The 25,373-nt window shown below is 42.2% G+C and overlaps 1 long non-coding RNA gene across 1 annotated transcript; it reads left to right on the top strand.

Annotated features, from left to right (window-relative positions):
- The first annotated feature begins 1,831 nt into the window (after nt 1-1,831).
- On the top strand, nt 1,832-16,521 carry LOC131480122 (uncharacterized). The gene is made up of 3 exons (XR_009245262.1): nt 1,832-1,943; nt 16,158-16,249; nt 16,338-16,521. It is a non-coding gene; the product is annotated as an uncharacterized LOC131480122 (long non-coding RNA).
- The last annotated feature ends 8,852 nt before the right edge of the window (nt 16,522-25,373 follow it).

Below are 25,373 nucleotides of genomic sequence, written 5' to 3'. Positions count from 1 at the left end.
GCACATAAGCAGGGATTGGAGAGAGAGATGGAAAATTTAACTTTTTTAAGATTTATTTATTTTTATTGGAGAGGTGGATTTACAGAGAGAAGGAGAGAAAAAAGATATTCCATCTATTGATTCACTCCCCATGACTGCCACAGCTAGAGCTGAGTTGATCTGAAGCCAGGAGCTTTTCTCTGAGTCTCATATGTGGGTACAGGATCCCAAGGTTTTGGTCTATCCTCCACTGCTTTCCCAGGCCACAAGCAGGGATTTTGTTGGGAAACAGTGTAGCTTGGACCAAACTGGATTCCACACGGCATGCCAGCACTTGTAGGCAGAGGATTAGCCAATTGAGCCATAACACTGGCCTAATGTATGGAAAATGAAAAAATGCTTAACATGAGCTGATTGGATAGGTGTTGGGCAAACAGGAATGGGACATTTTAATGGTGATAATATCGTCTCCTCAAACACACCCATGAACCATAGCACCTATTATTAGATGTAAGTTTAGTAGTCATAAGCTGTCACAAAACTGAGGCAGTAGGGAGCCTTTTTCAGTAGAACATCTAGGCAGTTGGCTTAAGTATCATTTCAGTGTCACTATTAGAAGAGGAAATCGACTTTCTCAATGAAGCAAGTATGGAAGAAATACATGGACAATTCATTCACCTGTTCATTTATTCACTTGATGTTGGAGACGCACATGCCCTGGAGGTAAACACAGGGTACTCAGACATGAACAAGCAAAGGAACATCTCTTCAGGTGAATACATATCCAAGAGGCATTTTCATAATTACCTGTGAATGACAGCATCTCATTTTGACAGCTCATTGTTTATAAGTAACCTGTCAGTTCTAGCTATTACTATTTATTCATATTAATGGCATTTATTCTCTCTACATAACCTATTCCGATAAATGGGAAGGAGAAAGGAAAGTGAGAACATGGAGAGTTCATTTTATTTTATTTAGGATACAGAATCAGAGAGAGACACATGAAGAAAGAAGGGAGAAAGGGAAGGGAAGAGAGGAGGGGGAAAAGCATTTATTCATTCACTCTACAGATCTCCTCCGTGGCAGAACTAGGCCAGGCCAAAGTCAAGAGCCAAGAACTGAATCTAAGATTCCCTTGTGAGTGACAGGAACTGAAATAACTGAACCCGCAGCATTACCTTGCAGGACATACACATCAGCAGGAAGCTGAATTCAGGAGCTGGAGCCTACTAATAAACCAAGCACACTCAAGACGGTGCAGGCATATCCCAAGCCTCCTCTTAACTGTTTCACATCACTTCACACTGGCCACCAGCTGACTTAACAATCTGGAAAGCAGAGTTGGAGTAGAGGTTGTGAAAACCTGGCAATACCAACCAAGAAACCTTCACATAGGAGTGAATCTTGAGCTTATCACTTAGGGCACAGTGATCTCACCTCTTTAACCCCCTGGGAATCTTTTCAAAAGAGATGTATTTATTTATTTGAATCACAGAGTTAGAGAGAAAGAGGAATGGAGAGAGAGAGGAAGACACACAGAGAGAGAGAGATTAAGAGAGAAAGGAAACAGGAAACAGATCTTCCAACTGCTAGTGTACTCTCCAAAGTCTACAACAGCTTGGGCTGGTTCACACCTAACCTAGGAGCCAGAGACTGCATCCAGAGATCTCACACTGATAGTGGAAGCTAGATACCTGATCTTTCCCAAGTGCACTAACAGGAAGCTGGGCACGCCAAACTGGAACCTATGTTCACATGGGATGCTAGGATCATAGGCAGCAGTTAATCTGCTGTGCAAATAGGGCATCTAAACAAAGTTGTTCACATCCTTTCTCTCTCTTTTCTTCCAGTCAGCAATCTGGTCTTCAAGCTTTTGATCTTATCTAACAGGCTGGTACAGGGGAAGTCACTACCTACGTTCCTTATTTGCATGGCATCCAGACACCAGCCAACTTCCTAAGGTAAGAGATCCGGTCATGTGAACAAGTAGAAACATGGGCACGCCCTCTCTTGTCACCTTGTTAAGTGTTGGTGAGGCTAATGATAGGCCAGCACAGTCCTCTGCTGCATTACTAATGATGACACCAAGCAAAACCTCCCAGAAGCATTGTTCTCCACTCAGTGGACAGCGGAGCATCTGCTGACCTCATCACGGAGGACACCGTTAGCTGGCGGGCTCCACTGGCTTCCAGAGCAGCCACAGTGATCTGCTCACAGGCTGGAAAAGCTCAGGAGCACCTGGCTTGCTCTGCTCTTGGCTGCCTACTAGTCAGTTAATTATCTAGTCTATCAGGAACAGACTTTACCCGATCACCACCATTTCTCACGAATTGTTCACTCTCTCAAGGACGCGAGGCTAACATTCATAGAAATAAAACAACTCCCTTTTCCTCCTCTCCCCCATATAACATCAAGTCCTCCTATGTAGAAAGAAAGAAAGGAGAAAGAAAAAAGAAAGAGAAAGAAAGAAAGAAAGAAAGAAAGAAAGAAAGAAAGAAAGAAAGAAAGAAAGAAAGAAAGAAAGAAAAGAAAAGAAAAGAAAAGAAAGAAAAAGTCTGAGAGGAAACAGGGTGGGTACTGGGCAGTCCATAAATATTTTGTGACTTTTCTGAAGCAGGGTGTCATTATTTACACCTCTTCTCAAGCTCAATGCAAAAGAAAAAAATTCTTTGAATACCAAAAAAGTTGCAGAGGAAATTTAGTGCAGAAGAATTTTACGATGATCAAACTGTTTTTTTTTTCTTTAAGGAATGTAGTGACGTTTAAAACAAAAGCAAAAGCTAAAAAAATACCATTTGCAAGAAAGTACAACACAGAAGGAAGTAGCTGCTTCTTTTCCATTCATTTTGAAACAATGTTATCCCCCCACTGAAATTGAGTGTGAGAAAGATCCTGCGGGCAGAATTGGGCAAAGAGGGGTTAAATCACTTTTTTTTCTTCTTCCACAGTAGGCTCTGGGGATGCAAGAAGAATCCTGGTCAATAGACAGATATATCGACTTGTTATTATTTAAAGTTGTTTAACCAGGTAGAGATAAACGAAAGCTTTCAGCAGCTGAACTATCACACAAATCACAATTAAGGTGGCATATGTGTGTGGGAGACATAAAATCAATTCCCACAAAGATAATGTTTTAGTCTCTATTTGAACTTGAAAACAGAAGTAAATTTTCTGCAGCAGCAGCTGGGCTTGTTCCATCCAGGAGGCTCTCCATTAACTGTACAAGAAGGGCCTTTATTACCTCTTCTAATGGTTTTCCTCTATGGTTTTGTCTTCATCAAAAAAGCAAAATTGATTGCCCTGGTGCTGTGTACTGATGCGGCGGTGAGGGCTGGGATGGCTCTTGTGAGTGCATTGCATTGCTGATCAAAACACATCAGCGGACCCCTGGGGGCGATGATTTGACCCCAATAGGGAAGGAGGGGAACCTGCCATCTTTCTCAGCATTACCCCCTCTGATAAATGTAACATTCAGGGCATGACTGGGAGAGCATTTGTCTGTTTAAGGGGAGGTATTTGTTTACGTTAAGTAATTTTGTACTTAATCACATAACAGCATTTCCTTTCTCTAGGTGGGATGTGATATCTAAACACTACTAGCTTTTAAACATTTAATCATATAAAGTGTATGTGTGTGTATGTGTACGCGTGTGTGTGTATCTTTCTTCCTAATTTTATTCTATATTCTGGGAGACAAGACTTACAGTTTGTACTACCAGATTCTTTGTTGGATTTATATTGTGTTAATGCAAGGCAAGGTAGATGTTCATAAAAAGGAACTGGCCGGTCCAGAGGTTCAAATGGAATCTGCCTCCAAGCTTAGTTACCCTGTTCATGAGAGCCCGTGGAAAATTCTGCCAATTGAATGTTTGATCCGTGTTGATTTCTCCCTGTCCTTAGGTAAGATTTGAAAGCAAAATCTAAATTGGATGCAATGGAGGGTGTGGCAAAAGTAGCTTTCTTGGGGTCAAGGCGCTTGCGTGTGAGTTAGAGGAAAATATGCTGAAGAAGTTTGACATTCCCAGAGCAAGATGGTGCAAGGTTGCTGTGGTTTTGTGTAAGAATGGGGTCATTCAGGGCAAGAAAAAGGACCAGTGATGGGATAAGGCGTAATATTAGTGCTACCACTGCTATTACTACTCAAGAGGAATTAACAAAAATGTAAATCAAGGATCTGGCTTGTTCTTCTTAGGCCAGTTTCCTTTCAGATGCAGAACAGACAAGCACTATGGGTGCTCCCTTCTTGATCCATCCATGACACCTGCTGCGTAGGGCACTCAGGAGGGTGACAAAGGACCTCACAGAGCTCCGCTCCCCACCGTAACTGCCTCCTGCTGCTGGTTGCCGCCTTTCACTCTTCCCAGTTTTCCCATCAAGGGCTGTACTCAAAGAACTGTTGGGATTGTTCCTCAGGTCCCAAGCTGTGCTTTCACTGACTGAATGAATGCTGAGGCCCACCACATGCCAGGGACTGTTATAGATTCTGGAGAGATGATAAACACACAAACTACCTCTTCTTCTTGAGCTGAATGTAGTAACGTGTTACAGGAGCAGAAAGGGCAAATGGAAAGTAAATGGGCAGAGAGATGATAGTTAGAGATAGAGGTGGTTATCTAGACATACGTATATCTATTCATACTTATAAAATCTGTAGTTCCTATTTGCTTGAATGGGGGACTATTTAACTGAGTAGAGTCTATTTTCATTCTTTATCTTTCATCTTATTTTAGGCTGTGATTTTTTTCTTAAGCTTTCTTGTTTTATCCAAACTAGAGATGTATACAAAAGAAAAATGATTTCTCCTTATGTGTGTGACTATCTTATATGCAGAGCTTGGAATATTGTTCCTCTCCTGGCTTTCCTGTAGGGTTGCAGGGTTCTCTCTGGCCACTGCTTCCCCATGGCTCTCAGATTCTTGACAGTTTGGGTCAGCTTTGGTACCAGTAGCTTGTTCCTCAGTGGAAGATGGAAAGTGTTGATCCTAAGGGGTACAGCTGCAATCTGGAGCTAACCACTGTGGCCTGGAGATTGTCCGAAGATGTGATGTTTTCTTGCAATGGATGGAAACCTCTGACCTCCCTTCTGGAAGGTCACAAAGGAGGCAAGCATAGAAGAAACTTAAGTGGCCAGCTCTTGTTTGCCGTAAATAGAACCCAAGGTGTCTGAAAACATGAGGTCAACCCAAAGGCCAGGAGTCAATTTGATGGTGAACTGGAAAGAGCATTTGATTCGAATGGGAAGAAATCTGGCCAGGAGTTTCCACCCTACTACTCTCTGGAGGGAGGCATCTGAGCTTCATTGAGGATAATGAGGATGCAGAAATCTCCTGAGGTGATTTTGCATATTATATGACTTAGGATATTAGACAGCCTCCAGCACCATGTGTCATTTCCAAAGACCTATAAATGTCAACAGCTTCCTGCCTGCTTGGCTGTCCCCCAGCTGCTCTCTCTGCCTGCATACACGTTGCTGGAATCCTAAGGCTGTTGTGTGGGAATGGGCCTGCCAAAGTGTAATATCCGCCCTTGAATGCATGGCAACAAAGTATGCAGTCACCAGACGGGGCTCTTCACTCACACCATAATTCCCACTTGGGAGTCTTTGGCTCTTCCTCCGCAGTTTCACTTTTTTTAAGGTGAGAATTCAGAAGAGGAAGAGGGACAAGTGTTACACTGTTGCTGAACCTGCCCATAGAAGCAAGATCAGTACAGGCAAGAGCAAGGCAGGGACAATGGGGGATTCTGAGAGTAACTCAGTGAGGAATTTACATCAAAGGGACACATTCAAAAGAGCAGACTGACTCAGGTGCTGGAGCCTATGTCACACGAGCGGGAAGATGTGAGAGACACAGAAATCACAAATGGGGTTGTCCAGGAGACCGAAGCACTGAGCTGAAGACTCCAGCTGTACCAACAGAATTAGTCCTTTGTATCTGAGGACGTCCAGTGAGGTCCTTTACTGTGCTAGCTGACTGTACCACACAGTAACAATTTCTCTAATAAGCTGATTCTCCTCTGAGACCTTTCAGGATGAAGAGATAGCAGCAGAAGAGATTTGATCTTGTAACCAGAGCAACTGTCCTTGCAAATGTTCCATGTCAGGAACAAGGCCAAGAGCCAAAGAGACAGGCTACAGGAGCAGAGCCCAATCTCCCTTCCTCCTAAGGGACAAACTGGAAGGCCACTTAAGAGTTTGGGCATCAGGCATCCACACACATGTATAGTTGATCTACCTAGGCACCAATGACTACACTGAGGAATACAGATAGGGAGAGAAGCTGAGCTCTGTGCTAGATACACGACACACATTTGTGATCAGCGTAATCCCAACCACCAATGGGGAACTGCAGTGCTGATCAGAGCCATCCCTTACACGACACCTGCCAGAACAGCAGGTATGGTGGGTGAAAGAAGGAGAAGACAGAAGCAAGGGCGAGAGAAGAGTTGAGCTGATTGTCATGTTTTCTGTGCCAGTGAGCAGAATTGGCAAGAGCAGGAAGGTTACTAGCTCCACCTTACAGGTGATTATCTTGAGGCTGTAAGAGATGGTGTTCTGGACTGCTAGGCACACACAGCTCATCTACAGCTGCCTCACCTCCAAGGAGCATGTATGGGACACAGATTCATGTGACCCTGTCTTGGATGTGCCAGGACCAGGTACTCCAAGGCTGCACGTGAACTTTCAGCCCCCTGCAGTTTGAGGAGGGCCTCTGGTGATCATGGAGAAAAATGGAAAAAAATCTAAAGATATACCTGTGATGCTAAGTCATTAAAATGAAATGCATTCCTCTTAATCAGAAACAGCTTCTCTGATGAGGTTTGGAAGCTTAACTACCTTTCTGGAATTTGTCTCAAGGTAAGCAAACATCAAATTGTGGTGATGAAAATGCAAGAATGTACTGTCTATGATGGGTGAATTGTGGTATTTCACAGCTCCCCTACCCCTACCTCAGGCTCAGCTATTCTCCATCACCATTTGTGCCATGGCTTTAGCCTTTGTGGATCACATACAGGAAGTGTAGACAGCTGCGCCTTATCCCCACTTCCCCACAGAAATCATCTGCTACTTCCTGGCTGCCTAATCAGAGAACTGCTCTCCTTACCCTCTCAGCGTAGCAAGGAATTAAAACAGCACCTTTTTAAAGGGAAAAAAAAAAATCAAAACACGGAGGAAACGGAGGCTGAAAGATGAATTGCAGATGGTTGATCCAAGGAGCTAGCATTCCTGTGGAAGGAAATCAGGCTTGCCTTGTGCTTGTCTGTTGGTGTAATTAGATGACTCAGGAAAATGCTGATGATGGCTAAGCATCTCCACCTGGAGGTTCCACAGGTCCTTGAAACTCAACTGATCAACCCTGCAAACTGCCTTGTCATTCTTCTAAGCTTTCAGGTTGCAGAATGGTTCCATCTTCTATCCACGTGGACAAAGTGGCTACCTAAGATAGTCCCAATATTCTGCATTTCCCAGCACCCTGTTCATCTAGTCCCACCTACCAAATTTCCCTGTAGCCTCCCTGCTGCTTCTTATTGCTCCCACTCATTTCTTACCTGAATTGTCAGTGACCACTCAGACGTATTTCTTCTTACCTTGTCAGTTTGACAGATCCCCAGTTAATCTGCCCTGTTGCCCGAGCAAATTTCTGAAATTACAAACTCAATAGGACCACCCTTCTAGTGAAACCCTTTGGAATACTCTCTATTTCAGGGCAAAACCCTTTATGTTAATGTTTCCTATGAGGTTTTTTGTCTGTTTGTTGCTTTGTTTATTTATTTTTCATGATACAGTTCCACAGGTGTTGGGATTTTCCTTCCACACTATTAGCCCCCTCAATTATATTATATTATATTATATTATATTATATTATATTATATTATATTATATTATAGTATAGTATAATATAGTATAGTATAGTATAGTTTTCACTTGTATTATTACAATAGTCCTTCAGCAACTCTCACAAGTCCAGCATTCTGCTATCTAAGTGTATTGTAAGTATAGATAATGTAGGTGTAGATAATGGTAGTATCCTAGGGTCAAGATGTATTTAACGCTATTGAGAGTCATCCTTCTATTTGGGAGTAGCAATACATACTACAACCTACCATTACCTCCTAGTATACTTGTCTCCATTATGCAGTTCATCCATGAGAATATATGTATATACATGTTCACCAAAACATCTATTTAACTTGTATCTAGCTTGAAGATTGCCTATATCATAAACAAAGCATGATATTTGTTCTTTTGGAATTAGCTCATTTTACTGAGTGTAATGATTTCCAGTTGGGACCATTTTGTTGCACATGTTAGAATTTCATTGCTTTTTAGTCGTTGAGTAGTGTTCCACGAAGTAGATTACCACAGTTTCTTTATCCATTAATCTTTCGATCGGTGTCTGGATTGTTTCCATGTCTTTGCTATTGCAGATTGTGCTGCTTTAAATATAGTATTACAGGCCACTTCCTCACATGCAGAATTTACAGTGCACAAATTCTGCACACGAGAAGATGTATTGTAAAACTCCTGAGACTCCAGTCCTCACCCAACTTTCCCACGTCATCTCCCTCTATGCTGTCTCTGTTCTCCCCTGTCTCTGAGTGAACTTGACTTGGATGTACTCACTACGCCTCTTTGTGTTCAAGGATGACCCATTTCAAATACTCACTTGCTCCTTTTCTCCTCCTTTTACCAGGCTCATGCCCTCTGGTCCTTAAAGACTCAACTCAGAGTTGAGTGTCTTTGGTCGTGTGTCTTGAGATGGCACATGTGGGTTCCTTGGGTCGTTAGCCTTGGGTTTTACCTAGCATGTGGTGTTATGCTTTCAAATCTTGGCTGAGTCTTTCCTGAGACAGAAGCTGGGACTCCAGTGAATACTCTAAGTCCCTCTTATATATCAGCCATACAGTAATGATCTCTTAGATGCAAAACATAGTTCTACTTTCCCTCTGTATTTTTTTTCCAACACCTCTATGCTATTCCACCAAAAACCTTATTGATGTAACTTCCCAAGCTTGTGTCCTTGAATCATTCAGAACTCAGAAACGTGTTTGTTGTTTGTGAATTTTAATAAAGAATTAACATATAAGATGTGATTTATAAATTTTTTAAAATATATTATAGAAGCTCAGAAAAGTGAGGGCATTGAAGCAAGGCTAAGAAAGGAACAGAAGGGAAAGGGAAGGTTTATTTTGCTACTCACAGCTTTACCAGTTTGCACCCAGTGAGGTAATCCTCCTCAACTTCTGTGTTCTCAGTGAGCACGGGTACTGTGAATGTTGCATTAGCAAAATGAGACTGAAGCTCAGCAAGCATAAGACATTGGTGCAAAGCTACATAACATGTAACTGAAAATAAGTTTCTCCAAACTACATCATAATCATGCCTCTGAAGAGAACTCTTGGTTTGAGGAATCAAAGTTAATGAAGGAAAATATGTTGATTTGGAAACAGCACTTACTAAGTGAGTAAAACTCTATAAATATCCAGACCTTTAAAATGCAAAGAGCTGTGAGACTCTGGGATGGAGCTGAGTTGGGTAGTTCATTGCAAATGGCAGAGTTATTGCCAAGTCTTACCTCATGTTAACCTCTGACTAAACCCTGCTCAGCAATAAGCACAGCTACCTTTTACTGTCACTGAGGCTCCTGGAGCTTTGACAGCCAATGGGAAAGAATATTCTGTCACTCTGCATAGAAACGGAGCTCTGTCTTCACACTAGGTTTGACAGTCTCAGGGTTACCTCTTATTCCCCAGCAGATGTTGTGTTAATTCTAGCACCCATGCACAGTATGTCCTTATGGCCATGCAGAATTATGCTTATGGTTCTCAGCCACCTAACAAGTATTCATTCACTCCATCTTCTTGAACACTGAATATGCCCTGCTCCTGTTCACCCATTTGGTTTTTTTTTTTTTTAATCTATCTGTGTACTATGTCCACTGACTATATTAGCAAGCATTTTATTACTGTGGATAAATGGAGGGAAACAAAGAAATTCCATGATTTTCCCTACAGCCTGAAGTCATGCTGTCATATCTCTACCAAATAATGGTGCTGTGGTGTCCCTTTGACACATTTTCATATCTTAAATGTGAACTCCTTAAACAGACTTACTAAATGTGATGCATGAATGAGAAAAAAGATGAATACATGAGGAAAAAATCAAGGGAAGAGAGATTTTCTATCCAGCAAATGCACATGTGCAAAAAAAGGTTAACAATATGTGCACATTCAGGGTTTTGGTTTATAGACATTGTAGCAGAGCAGGCCCAGTGAGTAAGATCACTGCATCACCATGTCAGGATTTGATACCCGACTCCAGATTCCTTCCAGTGCAAACCTGAGTGAGGTAAGGGTAAAGGGTCAAGTGATTGGGTCCCCATCACGCATGAGGAGGGACCTGGACTGTGTTCTAGGTGCCTGTCTCCAATGCTGGCCCAGCCTCAGTGGTTGGGGCATTTTGAGGGTTGATCGACAGATAGGAGTTTTATCTTTGTGTCCAACATTTTTTGCCTCTCTGGCTCACAGATACATAAAAGATAATCAAAAAAAATAAAACACCTGAGAGTCAAAACTGATAATAGTGTTTGGTATAAATGAGTGTCTTCCTTAAGCTTTCGTCGAAATGAAGAATTAACGCAGTCCTCCCTACCTGTTTCCTCAGTTGTAGTCATGCCCATTGCATGTATGCTTTCCGAGGGTTAGAAGGGTCATCAGAGATGTCTGTCCATCAGCTTGCTGCTGCTCCATTCCCAGCCCTTGACAAAGAGCTTTCTACTCTTTCTATTTTAATACATCTTGATAAGAAGATGTATGCCCTGATTGTATCTCAGAAAGCACTTGTGTATGTACATGTATTTAATAGGGCGTGTTTTAGGTAAAGATAACAAAAATACCTCCAGTCATTTTGAGGCTGTGCTTAAGAATAACCAGATAAAGCCTGCCATGTGAGATGGAGATAACAGCAAAGATTTTCATTACCTTAAGTGGGTTAGTAAATAGAAGTGCTTGCCAAAGGCTAGTTAGAGGATGTATGGGTGGATGGACTGACAGGTTCAGAATGGATAGGTGGTTTAAATAAATAGTTGTGGAACAGTCACATTAGGGAGGTGCGTAAGTGTGTAGATGGAATAAGGGTTAGATAAATGGGGAAATAATATGTGACTGGATAGGTGAGTGGTTAGCTGATGGAGGAATAAATTGGTGCATGGACGTTTGATGGAGCTGAGTGGCCAGATGGAGTGAGAGTGATAAATGCCTATGCCAGCGGAAGAGCAGATGGATGGCTAAATGTTGTAGCTTCAATGGGAGCAGGAGAGGGTCAGGTATGGATGGGAAGAGGATGACAAAAAGGAAGATGAAAAAGGAGAGAGAAAAAGGAAGTACTAAAGATACTGAGATGCTCAGGGAATCTAGAAATATGTTTCCCTGACAAGTCATGATTTTCCAATGAGGCCGAGGAAATTGGAAACTCTCAATCACTGGCACCCAATGTTTACTTGCCTTTTAATTTACAAGGAGCATACACCTCACCTACCAGATTTTCTATGAGACAGAGTCACTAATGGCCCCGATGAGCCCACGTCTGCAGAGGGGCACCACCTCGTGGACATAAATCTCTACATTTTGGCTCAGGGTCTTTGCCAGAGAAGATCTCTGACAATTTCAATTGAAAAAATGTCATCCATTTTCCACGGTGAGTTTCCAATAACCGCTCACCAGTTCAAGGTTTCATTAGGAGGTAGTCATCAGAAACCCAGTAGTTGAAAAAGAAGTAAACACTAGTTGGAGAAGTTTTAAAATTAATTTATTGGAAACACAGATTTACAGAGAAGGAATGATAGACTTTCATCCACTGGTTCACTCCTGAATCCCAAAGTGGCCACAATGGCCAGAGCTCAGCTGATCTGAAGCCAGCAGCCTCCTCCAGGTCTCCCATGTAGGTACAGGGTCTCAGGCCTTTGGACCATCATCTACTGCCATCCTATACTGTAAGCAGGGAGTTGAAGGGAAGGGGAGAAACTTGATTATGACCAGCACCCTTATGGGATGTCTGCACTTTCAGGTGGAGGATTAGTCAGTTGAACAATGAAGCTGGCCCCCAGCTGGAGAAATTTTAACCTCGGCACATGAAGGAGTATAGTTCAATTCCATCTTGCACATCTGGAATCACACATGAAGGTGCTCAAAAGTCAGCCCAGGATCATGCACCATTGGCTGAACTGGGAATGACTACAAGTCACCAAACTGTGAAAGAGGAGTTAACATCCACTCTTCTGAAATAATGTGTGAGAAGGGGTGAAGGTTGGGAAATCACAATCAAAGAATGGGCCTGCTCTCCAGGGCTCTCATTGATGCTGTTCTATTCCAGTGGAAGTAAAGATGAGTGAAAATGAGTCCAAATGTCACCTGATTTAAAGAATGAAGGCCGTCTTGTCACTGCAGTTTCTCATACCTACCTTCTCATACCACCTGTCACAGTGGTACTTTCTTCAGTGGAATTAAGCAGCAGGAACTGGGGAGAAGCCCAATGTCTTAAATGGGCATCATCCAGCAATTACTGTCCTGCAACCTCTTCTCTGCTTTTTGTCTAGTCAGTAAATAATGTAGCCTTTGAGGCTGCAGCTATATTTTAGGCTATTTGTAGATTTTTGATACTCACATGTAAAATAGAAAAAGCTTAGTTTGCCCTATATCCTGACTATGCGCCTGTGAATTGGGAGCGAGACACATGGAAGGATCTAGAGAGAGTGAAAGCCGGGTTTCCTGAGAGTATTCCTCCCAAAAACCTGAAGCACAGATGTGACAATGAGATGTCCTTATAAACAGTCCCCTAAAAGTTACAAACTTCTTTGAACTTTATTGATACACTGCACAATCACAACCATCCTGAATTAGAAAAGGTTACAACTACAATGGAACATGCACCAAATTCAGGTAGTATATTCACCCTTCATACAATTATTGACAGAAATCAAGTCTTCATTGATTTTTTTTCCAAAGGAAAAAAATAAGAAAAAATAAAAGCAAAAAAAAAAAAAAAAGAAGTCTAGATGGCTGATGAAGTTATACTTGCTGCATCATGTGATCAATGTTTAAAGCATCTGAACAGATTTGTTGTAAGGATAATTGTGGGAATGGGCACACCCAATGTCTGACACAGCTATAACGGCACCATTGATAAGTCATATATATATATTTCTTTTAAAATCTAGGGAACTTTGAACATGACAGACACATTTCATACACCACCCACACATTCCTCACAACTGCACTTCACGTGTCACAAAAATCTCTGAATGATTAAAAATGCTCCCTTTAACTAACACAGGGCAGCAATTATTACTTATCATTGTAATTACTGATATCCTTATAAATCTGCCAAATAATGTAGGCTGTAGTCCCAGGAGAACGGTAGAGGGTTCACAATCTTTCTTGCTCCACTCACTGTGTGGAACAATGCTGTGCCATCACAGGGCACCATTGAAAGAAATGGAAAGAGATCTGTCTCAAGAAGCTGGGAGCTGGGCTCAGCCAACTACTGTCAGGTGGAGACAATCATCTCTAACGACGTCCACTCCCCATGCTGCTGGATTCCGAGTGTTCTGCACCTGAAGGCAGATTGCACGGCTTCAGCTCTTTTTTTTTTTTTTTTTTTTTTTTGTTTGTTTGCCACATCCTTTAATTGTACATATATTTCTTCTTCCTTTCATTTACTTCTCTTAAGTAAGAAATGAGGGAAATGAGACTAGCATTTTTATTTGTGTTTTAGTGATCATTAGGAGCTCTCGTCGTCTGGTATCTTTTTGAAAACGTTGCCTTCCTAGTTACACACCTGTGAAGTTTTGCTGCAACAGCTCAAACTTGTTTGTCTTACAGAAAAACACAGGGAAGCTTTGGATAAAAGGAGGGAAAGTGATGGTTTGATTTCGCAGGAATAGATTGTTCGAAATGAGAACCAAAGATTCTAGGCAATGGCAGAAAAGAAAGATAGCAGTGCTTTGCAAAGAAAAAAAAACCTCTACTCCCCTATTTCTGAAGGGAATGATTTTTTGGAGGGAAGCACTGTGGTGGTGAGAAGATCTGGTTCTACAGATTACAGACCTAATGTTTCTTACTCTAATGAGAACTCAAAAGATCATACTGAGGAAAGCGCACCCTGTGAGATCTGAGCTCGTTGCAAGCCCTTCTGCCAACGCTTTTGCAATGGGTTTGATCACAGCCATCTTCAGCTTCAGAGAAGATGTTCCTATTAGCACTGGATGCTGCAAGCGAAGTTTGAAGATTTAATTTAGAGTTGCTCCTGATACAGTGGTAGGGATAAACTCACATTGAAATCAACCATACACTTACTTGGGGGAATCGCTGCCCTTTGGAATTCGTGGTTCTCCATGTAGAAGCAGAACTTGCTAAACACTCTTTGGAGAGGACTTGTGGAGGTGTGAACTCCACCCCAGTTATGGGGTTTCTATAACCCCAGAGCACACCTGCCACCCAGCTTTTGAGAACTAACTGCCCAGCTTATGAGAACTAACTGCCCAGCTTATGAACTGAAGCATCTGGGAAGAGGTGTGGACTTCAGAGGGGAAAGATTGAGAGCAAAAGAGAGCCCAGGCAGCAAAACCAGGTGCAGTGTGATGTGCACTAAATGTGCTCATATTTTGACACCCTTTTGCCTGGTCTTCAGCCTCCCAATTAAAACAAGAATGAGAGACTCAAAGCCCACCTATTTAGATTGCAGTTGACTGTAGCAGGCACTTGACAAGGAGAAATAGGTTTGGCCAGGGTGAACACTCGTGCCTTCATCAGCATTACTTTAGTGGAATTACGTGCAGTATTGAGTTTGGGGATGTGAAAGGAGCTCACAGTGACTGCATTGCTCCCCACACAGAAGCCCCCATACAGAGCTGCAGGATGCACAAAGACTCGTTTCTCCACCTTTGCTCCCCCACCCCCACCACTAGGACCCTGAACACCTGTTCAGTAGACCTTAGCCACCTACCTACCATATGAGATATTGGAAAAGCAAGGGTATATGTGGATATTGTCTTCAGCAAATATATGCTGTTCCTTACACTTCCAGATTTTGCATAGCCAGTGCCCACATAATCATCCTCAGCCAAGGCACTCAAAAAAATGTAGCTAGCATAGGTCTCACGTGAAGAAAAGCTGTTTTTACTCCCAGTGTCCTGGTAGCCTTGGTCTGATTGACTTGATATTCTTTGTGCTACATGAATGAGGATTCACTGTAGTATGTGATGGCACAAATACGTTCCCACCAGAGGTGCGTCCTAGTACCTGATGGGATGGGACAAACCCAAAATCTGCAGTTTTCCTGAGACCAGCCACACTGGTTTGAAAAACTGTAATGATCACCTAGGCCAAATATAACAAATATTGGACTGAGGAAAAAGGGATATCTCATCTATTTCCAGAGTCATGTTCTCGAAGACCACCTACTTGCCACAGCTTGCACATTTATTTTACCTCATAGTAACAAATGCAGCAACCGTGGCTCACTCAAATGACACATTATTCTCACATAGTGTCTGACATCAACCCACTCCCAGGGGCTGAGTGTAGTGGCAGATCTCAACCATGGATATGCCCGACCCTTAATTCTGACTTTGTGCCTGCTCATGAAATTCTCTGGAGCTTAGCATCAGTAGACTGTTTTTTGGCACATCGTTTATGTTCCCAGAACCTGGCTCTTGGCAGCTCACTAGGAAATGCAGATGTCTGTAGATAGCTAGCATTTATCATGTTCATTTCATTCGTACCAGATCAACCTCTTACGACAGAGCTGAGTTTTATGGATGCTGAGAGAGCATGCGTGTGTGCTAGCACAGGTGCACATGTGCCCCTGCTGTAGACACCATGGTCATGTACCAGCACAGGTGCACATGTGCCCCTACTGTAGACACCATGGTCATGCGTCAAGGGGGACGCTTCTTTTGGAGGAAGAAGATCAACTACACATTAAGGGAATGGAACTATGGAGCTCCATGAAGGTCACATTTATTATTAAAAAAAAATGGACCCCAAATAGCTTTCCAACTGAGGCAGGACAGGTATGTAAGAAAGACATTGTTGCTGAATCTTCCTCGTTCTCTCCACAGGCTTGGCCCTGCTTCACAGTTGTGCAATGCTTTTCAATGCCGTTCTTTTGCCTCACAGGCTGCTTTGCAGGATCAATTCACTTATCCCAGAAGACTATGCAGAATAAGAAAGTCCACTCTTGTTTGAACACTGGAGGTGCTTTGAACTTGGTGAGCTAGGGACATTCTTCCCCAAAGCTACTCGAGAAGCAGCCCGCCTTGGAAGGAAGTGTGACACGCATTCCCCTTCTATTTTCAGTGTTGTGTTCATCAAGTGCTTAGAAATTAAGTCAGTTGCTCAAGGGCCCTCAGCTCAGAAGAGTTTCCTGAAACAAATACCAGAGTTGTCAACACACCCGCCATGTAATTGGCCTCCATCAGCTCTTTACTGGGTAATTTTCAAAACAGATCAAACCAGAACTAGGCAGAGAAGAGTCAGCAGTTGAAGTCCTCGCTTTCTTTAATGGGTGGATTGCTGACTGCACATTGCAAACAGACGAGTGCTTTCTGTTACTTTTGTTTTTTTTTTTTTTTTTTTTACTACTAGGTAATGCCATAGCTTCTTGACATGCTCTCTCTTTAAAGACCAAGAGAAGAATTAAAGTTGGTACCTTAGTTTTCAACTGTGAAAGAAATAGCACTAACAAAGACTTTTCAGAGATGGTCTGCTTCCCAAGATGATGTCCTTAAGACACAGATCCTCTTCCGGAAATACAGAGTGACTAACTCTCCATATGCCATGTTGGTCTACCTGTTAACAGTGTCTAATTAAACGGATGGAATATCATGTTCCAAAGAGTGCCTGGCAAAGGGTACTGCATTTCTGTGTTGTGGTTAGCTTATGAGATCACTAGCTTTTATGTGACATCCTGATAGGCAATTTGGAAGATGCAAATATCTGCTGATAGTAGAAGACAAATGAATATAGTGGGATTGACATCATCTGATTAGAGATTTAAATGGTAATGAATTCAGAGAAGTGGGGTGGAATGGGAGTGTTACATTATTAGATTGATAGAGTAAATAGAGAGGAAGACAGGTGGGTAATAATTATAGGGACAAAGAAATCAGACAATTGAGTAGATGGATAACCATATGATTACTCTGATAGCCTGATAAGGTCTAAATAATCACCCATCTATTGCTCAATCTTTCATGAGTTGGATGATGTTTTTAAAAGAGAAGCACTATCTTCAAAATCCTTCCTCCTTTTACAGTCACTTGGCTTTTAAAGTTTTAGTTTCAGGCTGCATGCAGAGCCCCAAACCTCCAGTCCCTGCAGCTGGCAGAAGTAATGAATAGGATGGGTGACTAGAGAAGGTGTGGGATTTGGATACAGTGAAATAAGTTTCCAGAAAGGAAAGATGTGAATCCCAATGGGAATACATAATAATAAAGAGGGAGGGGATATGTACATTACAATTAGGAAGATGATCTGAAGCATAAGATACAGATAATAGGATGATAGGACGCTTGGATGTAAACCTCGTTATGCACTACACAGAGTCAATTTGTGTCTTCAGGGTGTTTATCATGAGACACATTTTTTGCCCAAATGGAATTTGTGGTTTGGTGTGTGGTGGTGGTGATGGTGGGAGCTCATGGTCATGATGATGGGAGGAGAAGCAGAGGAAAAGGAAAAACCAAGGTAACAGGAGCACATTCCATTTTTGGACACACCCATGAATGAGTATTCTACACGTGGTAGAACCCTGCCCACCCCTCCCCCCAACCCCACTCATTCCATTTGGAAAACAAAACCACATAAGTAAACGAAACAAACAACAACAACAACAACAAAAAAAAACCCTACAGACAAAAAAAAAAAAAAAAAAAAAGAAAAGAAAAAGAAAGCAGAAAAAAAAGAAGCCCAAACTGGTTTGCCCTCCGCAGTGTAGATTAAAGTCTGTGATATGGAGAAGCAGGCGTTGCTCAGAGGACCTATGGTTTCTTATCAAAACTTGATGAAGAAGTGGGCAAAGAGAGTCCCTGAGAGCCAGAGACAAGCCAGCGCTCTCGAGGCCGAGTTTACACCATCAATGACTGCTCCAGGCCCTGCGTAGGGGAAAGAGAGACAGACCTGTTAGCTGCACCCAAGGACACCATGCATCTGCTCTGACAAGAAAATACACAGACATGCTTCTCTGAGAGCATTCCCCGACTTCCTCCCCATACCCCAACCTCTCCTTTCCTGGACAAAAAAGAACTGCATACTGGACATATTTAAAAACTCAAAGGGTGCAAATCATTGAACACTTCAGCTTACTCTGAAATAACAATGTGTATTTTTTAAAGATTTATCAATATTATTTTGAAAGTCAACATCACAGACAGAGGAAGAGACACATTTATACACACAGAGAGGTCTTTCATCTGCCTGCTGGTTCTTTCCCCCAAACCCCTACAATGGACAGTGTTAGGCCAAGTGGAAGCCAGGAGCTTCATTCAGATCTCCAATATGGTGGCAAATGTCCAATCTCCTAGGACATCTACTGTTTTTCCCAGGCTCTTAGCCTGGAGTGGATTGGAACCAGAACACTTAGGGGGTGATGCCCATATAGGATCCTAGCCTCAGAGATAGCAACTGTATCCACTATGCCACAATGCAGACCCCTTGGGGGCATATTTTTAATGTTTATTTATTTATTTGTTCTTCTGTTTGGAAAGCAGCGAGAGAGAGAGAAAGAGAGAGAGAAAGAAAGATTGGGGTGAGGTGGACAGTGGCTTCTATTTACTGCTTTGTTTGTTAAATGTCCTCAACAGCCACAGCCAGGCTAGATCAAAGTCAGGAGCTCAGAACCCACTCTACTCAGATCTCTCCCTTGGGTGACAACATTTGGCCACCACTATCTGCTTTTCAAAGATACCAGGCATTTTCAAAGGAACTTGTATCAGAAGTGGAGTAGCAGGCACTTAAGCTGCTACAGTATGGGGTCTACTCCAACCACTGAGCCACAGTAACTGCCTCTGAAAGACTTGGTGTAAAGTATAGAAGGGGATGTGGAGCAAAGGGATGTAGGCTTTTGGCTTAGCTGTCAAAAGTCCTATATCCTTTATCAGGATACCCGTGTTCCTGACTACTGCCATAGACGCCTGACTGCAAATTCTTACTAACGTAGACCCTGAGAAGCATCAGTAAAGACCTAAGCAGATAGGTTCTTGCCTCCCATTTGGGACACTCAGAATGTGTTCCTGGCTCCTGACATTGATTTCAACCTAACTTAGACCTGACTGTTCTGGGTATTTGGAACATGAATCAGTGGACAGGAACTCATTGTCTTTCTCTCTCATTATCTCCCCTCTCTTTTCAACACTCCCTTCTTCCCTCTCTGTCTTTTGTCTCCCTACCTGTAAAACAAATATTTTAAAAAATGAGGGATTGTGAGATAATCATTTATGCCAGTGAACCGAAAAATTTGAACAACAGGGATCAATTCTAAGGCAGGAGCTAATGGCACCTTCAAAAGATGTGCTTCTCGTTGTGCCTAACCCATGGGAATGACATCTGTTGCAGACAGAGATGAATCGTGGAAGAGGGTCTGAAAGGACAAGAAGAGGAAGGGAAAGAGAGGAAGGGGGTGTAGGAATTTTGTTGCTAAGAAATATACATGTGGGTGGGGACCATGTGCACCAGTGCTGCATGGTGCAAATAGGCTGTCGAGGGAGCCTCCTGAAGGGCTGAGGCTATGAGAGAAGTTGTCCTCACAAGTTCTATTGATAGTGGGGTCCTGTGTCTGGCAGCCAGGAAGACTCTGCCCTCCCAGACTGGAATGTCACGTAATAACCACATCTAAAGAAGACCTCCTTTTCCCTTTTTATCTTCTTTCCTACCTGTCTTCGTTTCCTACTTGTACCCACTAAGGCTCTTAGGCAAGACCAGCAGTTCCCAGATGTACTGTGTAAGTGAAAGCAAAACTGGCTGTGGCCAATGGAGCCATCAACAAGCATTTCCAGAAGACCAGCAACAAAGGGAAGAAGAGATAGACAGGAAGGCATGTCACACCTCTTATCTCATCTCAAGCCAAAATCGTGTCAAGATGCAAATTGGTATAGTGGTAGCAAGCATGACTTCTTTGCAAATGGAGGTGGTATAGAGGTGGTCTGCAGATAGTGCCTGAGTCGTTTCCTTGCCTGTCAACCGATGGAATGGACTTGGGCCCTGTGTGAGAATGGATTCATGCCAATGTTTTGCTGAGGGAAGCTTAGGGCTCTCTTGTCAACAGGCAAAATGTGTTTGTCCCAACTCCAGCCATTCCATCAGCCATTCTTTCTTTTATAGAATATTCACTATGCTCTAATGGTCTAAAACATTAGGTTTTAGGTGATAGTGTACTTCATGCGGCTCTGCATCTTTCTTATACCATGATCATAAAGAAGGGAGGAATTTAGGTTCTAACACAGTTCTGCTAGTTGCCATGACGGCTCCTTAAGTGTTGATATGAATCAGCCTGATCCTGGGGCCTTCAGACGTTCTGGCACATAACCTAAGGAATCCTGCTGGTCTACAGCATGAAGCTGGGTGGGAAAATACCTTAGATAGATATTCAGTGTCATTCTAAATATTGTCTTTTGCAAAATATGAATGACTTAGAAGTTGAGGAAAATTTACACGGAATAACAGAGATCCGTGTGTTCCTTTTAAAGTATCTTTCCATTGGTACACAAGCATTTATTTGGAATTTATTTGGGATTGGTTTGATGGCCATTTGTACTTAGCAGGGGCTGGATATAGAACTCCTGCAGGTACCAAAGTCCCCATGCATGCTCATCTTCCTTCTATAAAATCATGTAATATTTTCATATGATCTGTATCCATCCTCCTGTGTACTTGACATCACATCTACAGTGTCTATAATCCAAAATATAATGTTAATGCTAGATAAATAGATGCTCTCCTATGCTGCTTAGGGAACAATAACAAGAAAAGGACGTCTGCACACATTTTTTTCTAAACAGTTTTGATTTGTGGCAGTGGAGTACAGAAATGTGGAATCATAAGACATGGAAAGCTGATGATTTATACACACAGTACATACCTCACTTCAAAAGCATAGACTTTTTCCTAGAAGTATGTTAATTCCCTATGTGTGTATTTGTGAGTGTGCGATGCATGTGCATGCATGTGTTCAATTTGTTATACTGATTTCAGATAGATTTAAAGCTCCAACATGACCTCCACCCAAAAGAATGAGAATTTTATCGTATGAATTATTTTATTCCAAGTTCTATCAGTGGATTCAAGCACTTCTGTGGGTATTATGTGTGTCTGTGTAGCTGAGCCAACAGGGAACAGAAGTGTACAGGAAAACAGCACAGTACAGTGAGGGCTTGAGAAGAGAGCTATGTGGGATGATTGCCATAAAATATTGATTCTGAGCAGGTGCAGAGTTCATAGCCACACTCAGCTTGTGCTTTGTGTTCCAAAGTCTGGGAACTCAGAGGATGACGGGAACAACGTGCAAGCACAATTTTAAATGCTCACTCTATTGTGACTCATTTAAACATCACAATATCACTATGTGCTGCTGTCATCCCCACTTTATAAAGGAGGAAATCAAGAAACAGCAGTTTAACACCCCACTTATGACCACACAACTGACATATCTGGAGATAAATCACAACGAAGTTACTGCCCATAGAGTTTGTGACTTTGACTTCTACACCTCTGTTTCTTATTCTTCTTGTGATCCTCTGTGTATGTTTCACAAGGACCACAGCAAAGTGGAGTGAGGAGAACAATGGACAGGGGGCCTACTTTAGAACATCTCCTCTCTGGGCCTCTGTCCTCTATCTGCAGATGGAGTGGAGACAAAGTTTGACGGCCAATAAGGCTTTTGTGCTATTGGCTGTGTTGCTATGTAAGCAGAAACTCCACCTGTGGTGGTAGATGGGACAGCTGGTGAGACACCAGACAGCTTTTTCAGTTGGTACCAAACCTCTACCACCCTCGCTTTTTGTACCCATACACATCATCTCCTCTTGAATCATGAAGAGACTACAAAATATTCCTAGACCCAATTTTCCATCTTTTGGCTCCATTTTCTATTCAGCCTCAGGGAGTTTTTAAATATTCTGAGCACCTGATTGGCAGCAACAGACGAGACGGTCAAATTAAGATCAAAGAATCTTTGGTCAATCAATTTTTGTGAAATGACTGAGCTGCTGTGGTCAAAGAGTTAATCTCCTTCACTGTTACGGAAATTAAATCTCGTATTTTTACCCCACACATACCCTGAACACATTTGGGATCTGGCAGCTGGGCTAACTAAGGGACAGTTGGGGGTTTGCTGGGAGGGGAAAAAGAGGGTTTCATTCTCTAGGTTGGAGGAATTTGAGATGAAAGTTATCAGTCACGATTTGGTTCTTTAATTGCAGTCTCCCAGTAGCCCTGTTTGACAGGAGAAGAGGGGAAGAAAGCACCAGGATTGGGTCTCTGCCATTGGTTGCCCGTGTGCTACGCTTATTTTCTGGACTTAGGCAAATGCCTTTTTATGCTTCAATAAAAAAGAAATGCTTGATTGCTACTCTTTAACTGTTCTCAGGTGGCCTGCAGGCCTGTTGGCAGTCACACTTGGTCCCTTAGACTGCAGGGGTCCTTTGCAAAAGTTGCTGAGTGAACACAACGGAAACATCCTGTGTTATTTGGAAAGGCATGGTATAAAAGTAATGATTCATCCTAAGTTCCATGATTGTAGCCTCATAGCTGGAACATACATTTGCAGTGTCAGGGGAAGGATAGCTTTCCTCTGCCATCATGGTGGCTTTTTCAGGAATTAACCAAAAAGACTTCTTCAGATACATGTTTCCCAAAATGACAGAGTTTTAATCACAATAAACAGTGTTGTGAATTTAAACTGTGTCTTCAATTATTTTTCTTTTGGAGGAGGGAAATGAGGAGGCAGGTGATTTTTACCTAAAACCTAGAATGCAAAATTTGGAACAGTGAGGATGATACTCAGTTGTGCATCTTTCCCCAGAAAAGTAACCCTAAGATAATCCCTGGATAAAGGTCAGAGGTTTGAAGAGAAGATGGACATGAAAGAAAAACTAAGGAACAAGATCCTTGGGATAACAGGGGCAAAGTACCCACCAGCTACTTCAACAAAATTCTCCTCCCTTTTTGGCCTTACTACCTTGGCTGGGCAGCCCTAATGTCCTTTCGGGTAAAGTAAGTGACCACTATAAAGGTATGACTAATCCAGGCAAATTGGGATCAGTATATTGATTCTGTATCTTTCCAGATAAGAATGTCTGCCAGATTTATAGGACTAGTTAATGGGTGAACACAGTATGTGCTAGTGCCTGGTGTAAAACAGTCGTGTAACAGGATCAGGAGCCATACCTCACCACACATGTGTGGGCACGCACAGGAGCAAATTCCCACACACATACATTTCTGTTTCTAAGTTGGGATGAGAGTTGGCTTAGTTAGGTTCCTTCCAAATATGCTGAATCACTGGGAAGTCAGTAGGGAAATGAGTGAAGATGTTAAAAATGTTGAAGCCCAGAGTGTTTATCGCTGAGAGAAGATGTTAGTGCGAAAGAATCTGGCGGACACAGCGCGTAACACAGGGTGATGAGAAAGGAGCAAAGACAAGGTCGGTGGAAAGGGTGAAGGGCAACATGCCCGTTCTGCAAAGGAAACACTCGCCAAGCCAGCCTCAGAAGAGGCATGGCCATTCATTCAGCAAGTCTTGGGAGTGTGCCACACGCCAGGCTCTGCTTTTAGGAAGTCAGTTTCTGCCTTCTAACACCAAGCATATTTTTCTGTCCTAGCTTAAATACATAAATAAGCAAACAGATAAATCTATATTTTTAAGCCTTCACAGACTCTAGGAACAAAACCACTTGGAACAAATAACCCCACATCCCTTTCATCTCAGAAACATCCTTCCTGTTGGATAGTTTTAAGAGGACTGCATTTAAGAATCAGAGAGAACTGAGTTTAAACTCTGGCTCTGCTACACACCAGCCAGAGTACATTGAACAAGACAGTCAACTTCTCTGAAATATTTTCTTTCAAGTGTACAATGAGGAAAGGGCGGTTTTATCTACCCTTGCAGGGTTGCTCTGTGAATTAGTTAAGATGGTGTGTAACATACCAAGTATGCACACATACACACACAAAAAGTTTGAACAGTAGGTGAATTAAAAATCAGAGATTATCTACTGAAACTTAAAATGACGGGTTGAAGGGAATCCTGCTTTAAATAAACAGACCAAATAATTAAACAAATCAAAAGTCTTTCTGAACTACCACACAGTTTATGACAACTGGAAGAAAACCTGGCCATAGCTAGTGAGTGAGTGATTTGGTCCCTTCCAGAAAAAACAGAGGTGGCTGCTAAACAATTGATAAAGACACCCCCATGTACACTGGCTATTTCACAAAAGTATATTTAGAAGCCAAATTATTTTTCTGAGTGATTGCCACATTTAAAAAATTCTTCTCTTTTCATAGATAACAATGACTCAATTCATCTGAAAAGCTTCTACAAATATCAGGCTTAATTAAATATTTTTTCAGGGATAAATTGACAATGAAACCACATAACTGTGCCCTTTCCCACTCTTCCAGTTCCTCCTCCTTCACCCTTTTTAATGCCAAAAATTAATTGCTTCTTTCATGCCTGAAGTTGAGCATCTTCAAAAATAAGAGCAGATAAAAGGATGTAAAGCCACAAAACAAACAGTAAATGACCACAAGAAAACAGCTTGGGAACAGATCTGTTGAAGGAATTAAGTTGACCTTCACCACAAAGAAAAAAGGAAAGAAATAGAGTAGCCAGATAGTCAAAAGACAAACTTAAGAAATGAAAAAAATAGTATGAAAATGTGGTCTATCAGGTCGACAAAGACTGCCCAGACATGAAGTTTGATAGTGAAAAGAAAGAATAAACACACAAACCTATAAATGAAGGCTACCTCAGACACTATGCGATTCAGCAACATGAGTATAATAACAAGAAAATTGTGTTGAGTTTAAAAAAATAATTCAACTGGCGCTGCAAATCCAAGGCCAGGAGTTGTAAACCTGGCTAACCTGGGACTTGGGATTTGTGCTGCAATGAGGGGGTGGCTCATCACTCTCTCAGGCAGCTGGTGTTGACAGCCACACTACCTAGGCTTGACAGCACACAGCTGCTAGGAAAATCGACACATTTCCTGATGAGATCCTGCGTTGTAAGATATTTAAACACACTACGGGAGGAGGGTAGAAGGTATTAGAATGTGTCTACTTTTTTCTCTCCCCTCTGTACAATTACCATGAAAATATGGTACAGTTTTTCAGCAA

Source organism: Ochotona princeps, chromosome 4 (genome assembly GCF_030435755.1).
Source record: "Ochotona princeps isolate mOchPri1 chromosome 4, mOchPri1.hap1, whole genome shotgun sequence".
Classification (NCBI taxonomy): Eukaryota; Metazoa; Chordata; class Mammalia; order Lagomorpha; family Ochotonidae; genus Ochotona; species Ochotona princeps.
This window is presented reverse-complemented; position numbering and strand designations above follow the sequence as displayed.